Raw genomic sequence first — 7847 nt, forward strand, 5'->3', positions numbered from 1 at the left:
TGGATATCAAAAATGTATTTAGTTTGAAAAGAAGATTAGATTATTCAGTTGATGAGGTCTTGTTTCATTTTGTTCAATCATTTTATAATACGAAAATCCGGCTACAAAATTAAGACTAAATGTGTCATTGGAATGTATAGCCACGAACCAGAACTAAATCTTATTAATACTTAATTAAAATGGAAAATAAATGTTAATTTAAGCTGTGATCTAATGACCAAAGTAACTGGTACATTGATTGCGTAGAAAATGTCATCAATTTCGTGAAAATTTCGTACATACAAATAGAAGTGTTTTAACTTTAATCAGAAATATGCGATATGCTGGATTTAAAAAAAAATCGCCATCATCCTGATCAGTTTTTCAAATTCAACAATGGAAAGGATACTTTACCATAGGGAGCGGAATTTGCGTTTGGAAGGGCTTTAGCTGGAGGAAAAGGGGGATGCAGAAACAATCACGGTCTGAATTTCTAAATAAGTAATGGAATTTACGACAAATGCATGGCATCTATACTTTTTAACCAACTTAAACCGAAGGTTAAATGAAGGGACCTTGACCTCGTGATCGGTATATGAATACATGTATACATGTTTTTATCATACATACTTAGTTCAAAGTAAAAGTACAGGTGACCCTCAAACATTCTTTCTGTAGTCTGAAATAAAAGAAAATATCTCATTTAGTTGTTTTTCAATAACGCAAAACATTGAAGAGATTTGAATACTATCTGATATCTGGTAGCATGTCACATAGAATAAGAATAAGCATTTTTATTGTTCCAATAAAAGGTTCTTGAGGGGCAGCATGGCATTTATACACATAACAATACACTATGATTTTGTGAAAAAAACCAAAACATTTAAATGAATTATTTAAAAAAATAATTCATATATAGTTATAAACCTACATATATTTCTTCGTGGTATATATGAACCATGCTCAGTTTACCCTAAGCAGGACCAGAATCTCAAACTTATTACAATAAACATCGTCATTGAGAGTTTTAATCCACATTTTGTCTAACATAAAAATAATTTCTTCAATACTTTAGGACAGACACATTTTCATTAGTAAATAACTTAAACAAAGTTTGCTTCAACTGAGAGATCTGTAAAGTTATAACACATATTATTACATTGTTTATCTTTTTGGATATATGTATAGGAACAGTCAATACAATCTAAGGGTGGTCTAAGAAATAGGCATATGGAGACCTGGCACCAATCCCGAAAGAGTTGTGTAAGGATTTTGCGTACACCAATAAATATTTGATAATTCTCTTAGATTCAATAGTATTTGCTATTTATGGATTGATTCGAAGCACACAAACATATTTAGTTGGATGTAAAATGAAGCGTGTTTTGATTGTATATGGAATGTCTATGCTGTGTAAATATCATTCCTATCTCTCCCCAGGCTCTTCGTATTAATTATGACCCACTTAAGAATGAATTTAGCATCATCAACTTTGTTTATATTAATTGCATAATCCGAACATAATGTTTACATTTGTCTGCTTGATTAATATTACCGAAGATAAACAGTCAACACATCGTCCTGGGTCAGCTGATTAACATACAGCTAATCACTGTCATAACTGGTAAACCAATTTCAAAATCAGACATATGGTAACCATTACTTTGCCGATTTTGCCATTCATGCAGAAAAAAGGGGGGGGGGGGGTGTAAAAATGAAAATACACGAATGGGATAAAGAAAAAAAATTTACGACAGGTTTCAGAGACGGATCATGAAATTTTATAAGTTGGGACCCGCTTCAGTCACTAATTCCCTTTATAATCCACCCATTTTTTTTCGGCAAAAAGAGGGTGGGGTGGGTACCACCTTCCCCTTAAATCCGCCTCTGGGATTTACTTGGATTTGATGGTGCACTTAACAGAACACAATTCTACAGTTCGGAAAAATAAGATGTATCTTTTCGACACACCAAGAAACCCTCTATCAAAACAAACAGCTGGGATCTAGAAATTTTACTGTTGGATTGACCCTAAACAGAAATACAGTATTTTCATTAATTTATCCTTTATAAATATCTACCATAGTCATTTACAAGAGTTATTGACAATAAAAAATGTAGCCAGAATAATAAACGCAGATATTAAACTGTGTGTGCAAAACATATTGTAGAAATAGTATGAAGTGCCAAACCGTGATAAGAAATTGAAACATATCAAAATAAACATGGAACTCTATGATGTTTTCGTATTTCTGCATTATATACACAAACACCTAAAGGTTCTTTTAAGGAACAGTGACAATATCTGAAATCCCTTGGTTGAATTTTTGGTTCCATAGAATATGATTTATTTTGGTAACGATGGTCAATTCAAGTGGTACTTATCACAGGCAATTGTCTATAAGATACCCCCTAATATACCTTAATTTAAAATTAAGGTATATAGGAATATCTTTTTCTGAGACAAGTGCCTGTGTCACTTGAAATCTCCTGAAGTAGTCTTGGATTGCTGCCTATTTGATGTTCTACCTATATTTCCTTTTTTCAACCTAGTTCTTATATTTTTAAAGGTGGAGTCCCCCATGGTGACATTCTTCATCAATGTTGAAAAGAACATGCAAAATCATGAAAACAATAGGAATATTTTAGGCTATGTAAAATCATGAAAACAATAAGAATATTTCTTAAGTAAACAGCCAGATAGACAAGGACGTACAACATGCCCAATATATTTCCACAATCTTATGTGCCAAGTTATATTAAAATGTGAAGATAATGTACACGCTATCATCAGCTTGATAAACTTCACACATCAAAGTAATGGATCATGCTGATTCAAAAATCTCAACAGCATTACATCATTAAAATTAGGTTTATCTACATAAAACAATATACTATCCCAAATATAATATAACTCGAAATCCTTACCCATCGAAGAGCCTTGAAAAATATAATCCGCATCCGAGTACAAAATGATGTGTAAATATATCCTCCATAATTGAGCACAGAATGTTGATGATACTAGTAAAATTCCGTTACCATGGTAACAAAAAACTACAGCCACTTGTACAATTATTGCTTTAGTGTAACGATGAAAATTGTCTATTGTTCGTTATTTATTTATGATGCTCTATACTGTGAATTTCAATTTTTGTTTACATTTACACAAGTATTTCACTTTTATCATTAGTTTGTGTACAACACCTATAATCAGTATTTATAGGTATGTTTAACAGTTACATCAAATAGCTTCATCCTAGTTGAGGGTCTTGTCGGTAGATCGGCGATTACCTATGCAAATGTTGACGGCTATAAACTTTCTACGTAATATTTATTTCTGATGAGTAATTTCGAATTTGGGAATTTTATTTACTTTAAGTTAAATGTAACAGATTAATATGCAACAACATGTACAATAGTTACTTCAAAGAAGAATTATGGAAAAATCTCTCTGTATGAAATTGAAGATGACACACATTTTCTAATTAAAAGTTGCGAACGTTTTCTAATTAAAGTAGCGACATAAAAATAAAGGAAAATCACAAAAAATGAACTCAGAGGAAAAATTCAAAACGGAAAGTCCAAAATCAAATGGCAAAATCAAAAGCTCAAAAACTCATCAGACGAATGGATAACAACTGTCATATTCCTGACTTGTTACAGGCAGAAGAAAATGTTGGATTAAACCTGGTTTCATAGCTAGCTAAATCTCTCATTTGTATTACAGTTGCATTAAATTGATTCTATTATATTGACAACGATGCGTGAACGAAACAAACAGACATAATAGGTAAAATAGTCAAAAATACAGCAGTCAACATTGTGTCACATTCCTAATCTCTAAAGAAACCATTCAAATATACAACAAAGAAGCACAAAACGGCATATAGAATTTGAATTCGTCAGAATCTCAAGTTTTAATTGAACTTAATTTAAAGCAAATACCACTTCCGATATGTTGGTAGATTTTTTGATGGAAACAATTGTCCGGAATGACTTCACAATTTTGCATATATTAATACTATAACTATCCCCATAGTTCCCAAAGAACACGTGGCATGGTTGGTCCCGCAATTATTTTGTGTGGTATCATTCATATTTTTTAAAGAAGTTCTTATCTTGGAATTCAACATTTATTCGTTTCAGTTAAGGAGCAGCTTTAGTTATTTCTTTACGATTTTGTGTGTTTACTTTTACCCTTTATTCTAGCTCTAAATAGTTATCAAAGGTACTATAGGATTATAATTTAGTACGCCAGACGCGCGTTTCGTCTATGTTACCGGCGTTACACATCAGCGTATAGCTCCGACGTTCGCCGGGCGTATTAAAAAATCATGTACGCTGCCAATACGCTAGTGACTACGAAGGAAAAAGTTTCTCGGACGTATTTGAGACGCGTCCCAGGTGTATCTTGGACGTTAACACACCCGCATACGTTTATAGTTAAAGTCGAACGATCTCGAAGCGTAAACAACGCACGGTGCCCTAAACGTTTCTCGAACGTATTTGTAGCGCGTGAAACGCGCTTGTAGCGTATGTATAACGTGCGTGAGGCGAACAGGTATACGTTAGACACACACTTGAGCTGGATGAAAATGTTTATGCTGCATAAAAATTTCATAGAGTTGTAGCGTTTACCAAGCGTATACCTTTTTGTATTTCGACGTACTTCAAACTTATGCAACGCACGTTGAACGATTGCTTAAAGTGTTCCTCTGGCGTGCATCTAACGTATACCGACTTTGTCATTTTTTTCTGTACGTTTGGTACACGCCGGTCTATACGCCAATAAGACTCGTCAGTGACGCTCATATCAAAATATGTATTAAGCAAAACAAGTAAAAAGTTAAAGAGCGTTAATGATCCAAAATACCAAAAAGTTGTGCCAAATACGGCTATGGTAATCGAGTCAAGCGGTTGATCAACATTCAAAAGGCCAATTTTATGACAACGGATAGGGCAGTCAGAAACTGAATGGATGGCCTGCAACACCTTTCTATGACAATGGATTACTGACGCGTACCACTATCCTTACTCTTTGTATTGGTGATTGTTGTTTGCGTTACGTAGTTGGTAGTATGGTTGATGAATATATAATTTTCACGGTACTGCATTTGATTATAATGACAGCTAGGTATCTTAGTGTCTTTACTTAACTTCAGTGGATGTCATTTCATGTTTGTTTAATCAAATCGTAGATGAATCTGTGCTTGATCATATTGGAGGACATATCATGTTTTATTTCCGACACAAAAGTATGCGTATTGTGGAAGACATAACCATAAACATATGTTATCAGTCCTGACAGTCTACTTGAATTCCTAACCGTTGGAGTTAATAAATTATCTTTCAGGATGTTAACAATAATACAAATCCAATGACCGTTTTCGCTAACCTTAAGAGAATACCTTCACTTTTGAACTAGGGCATTATATGATCTTAGCCAAGGTTTATCTGATCACGAGAAAATATTCCAGTAGTATTTAGTGTTAACACAAAATCTGAAGTCACAACTTTTTCTCATAACAGTTAGCTATCCTGACTTTAACTCTTCTCACAATAGGAACCAGATGCTCCGCAGGGCACAGCTTTATACGACCGCAGAGTTCAAACCCTTGAACAGTTGGGGCAAGTATGGACACAATATTCAAGCTTGATACAGCTCTGAATTTGAATTGTGATTAAACAGTTGACACAACATAGGTTTCTGACATAGATAGAATCAATGTGGTCTAAGAACTTAAACTTAAAACTTGATCTTTTTTTAAATTGGACATTTACCTATTAATTATGGTCCAATATCCAATCTAAATACATGGTTAGATTCAGCATATCAAAGAACCTCAATTATTCAAGGCAATTTTTGATGAAATCAAACAAAGATTAATTTTGGACCCTTTGGGCCCCTAATTCCTAAACTAATGGGATCAAAACTCTCCAAATCAATCCAAAGCTTCCTTTTATGGTCATAAACCAGGTGTTTAAATTACATAGATTTCTATTTTCTTATACTAAAGTTATGGCGTGAAAACCAAGAAAAATGCTTATTTGGGCCCCTTTTTGGCCCCTAATTCCCAAACTGTTGGGACCAAAATCAATCCCAACCTTCCTTATGTGTTCATATACTTTGTGTTTAAATTTCATAGATTTCTATTTACTTGAACTTAAGTTATAGTGCGAAAACCAATGTGTATTTGGACGACGACTATGACGACGATGACGCCAACATCATACCAATATACAAACACCAAATTGTTTTATGGTCGTATAAAAATGGCATACATTCCACAAGTTATTGTTGGATACTAGGGGGAAAAAATGCCCTTTTATGGCCCCTAATTCCTAAACTGTTAGGACCATAACCCCCATAATCAATCCAAACCTTCCTTTTGTGGTGATTAATCTTGTGTTATAAATTTCATAGATTTCTATTTACTTATACTAAAGTAATTGTGGGAAAACCAAATGTCTTCTGACGACAAATATGACTACCTCATACCAATATACGACCTTTTTGTGTTTGTACAAAAAGGTATATTATGGGCAATATCTCTAATAAGTGCAATTTTTGTCATGTTGCCTTATTTCTTACATGTACAGCATTCTTTAAAATTGAGAATAGAAATTGGGAATATTTGCCTATTTATAATTTCTTTAACTCTATGATGATTTTAGCTAAAATACAAATATTGTAAAAACCATCTTTCAAGAGCAATAACTCTTATTAGTGATTGTTTGAGGATTTTAGCAATACCACTTATTTGTAGATCTTATTTTGATGAACATTTTTGATACTCACACTTTCTCTAGATCTATTAATGGTTTCTGCAAAAATGGGTAAACAACATCTTTCAAGGGGGTCTCCTTGGGGGGTTCTGATCCAAGATCCTGCTTACTGTTTTGTCAAGATTCCTGTATCCTGCTTACACTATGAACGTAAGCAATTCTCATTTTTTTTGTCACTTCCCAGATCCCGCTAGACCCCATTTCCCGTTTTTACGACACAATAATTTGACTTTCATGTGTCACGCTTACAACAAAATCGGCAATAACTCCTATATAAATGTTTAATATTCATGACTTCTGAAGTTTCTCTTTGTCTTTTCTACATGAATACTATAATAATGAGTTGGAACTAATAAATAATGTACCGATTAGTTTTTAATCATTTTAAAAATAAATTTTTTTTTTTTATTTTACCTCATACAGTAAAGTTAATTATATACTAGTAATGTAGATATATGACTAAAGTCAAATATAGAATAAATAACTCAAAACAATCATATAATACATAATACATAAAGTTTAATATAAATGTATCAGTGACCCTCTTAGACATAGCACTATAAAATTTGAATATGGCCATGATGTTGTTTTTCATTTTTATATCAATATGAATAGTCATACACATATTTGACAGACAGAAAAAAAAAATATGTCCCAGCATTTCAAGGATATTGCAAACATGTTGTTTTATATAAAATTTAAGACCGTTTTATATAAAATTCAAGACCTCAAAAATAAGTGTCAGTTCATGTGAATAACAGCATTTAAATTTTACTTTTATGAGCATGTAAAATAACCTGAGCACAAGGTTTATCCATTTGCAAGTTATTGGCCATCTGCTTGAAACTACATGATCATGTTGTGATTCCTAAAATTATATGTATAAAAACTCATCATAGATACAAGGATTAAATTTTGTATTGGCACCAGACACACGTTTCGTCTACAAAAGACTCATCAGTGACACTTGAATCAAATACTATCCTTCCAGGTATATATCATCATGAAAGATGATAATTTTTTGAGAAATACTATATTAAACCTACTAATTTTCCCAATACTTTATTTTGCGCTATGTCCTG

General features: G+C 32.9%; 1 protein-coding gene across 1 annotated transcript in view; it reads left to right on the top strand.

Annotated features, from left to right (window-relative positions):
- LOC134708134 (E3 ubiquitin-protein ligase CCNB1IP1-like) overlaps window positions 1-7847 on the top strand; it is a 36093-nt gene continuing 28246 nt past the window's right edge. Inside the window, exon 1 of the mRNA XM_063568443.1 lies at window positions 1-462. The gene's annotated coding sequence lies outside the window, so the exon portion shown is untranslated. The remainder of the gene's footprint in view (window positions 463-7847) is intronic.

The sequence above is a fragment of the Mytilus trossulus genome, chromosome 2 (genome assembly GCF_036588685.1).
Source record: "Mytilus trossulus isolate FHL-02 chromosome 2, PNRI_Mtr1.1.1.hap1, whole genome shotgun sequence".
Taxonomy (NCBI): domain Eukaryota; kingdom Metazoa; phylum Mollusca; class Bivalvia; order Mytilida; family Mytilidae; genus Mytilus; species Mytilus trossulus.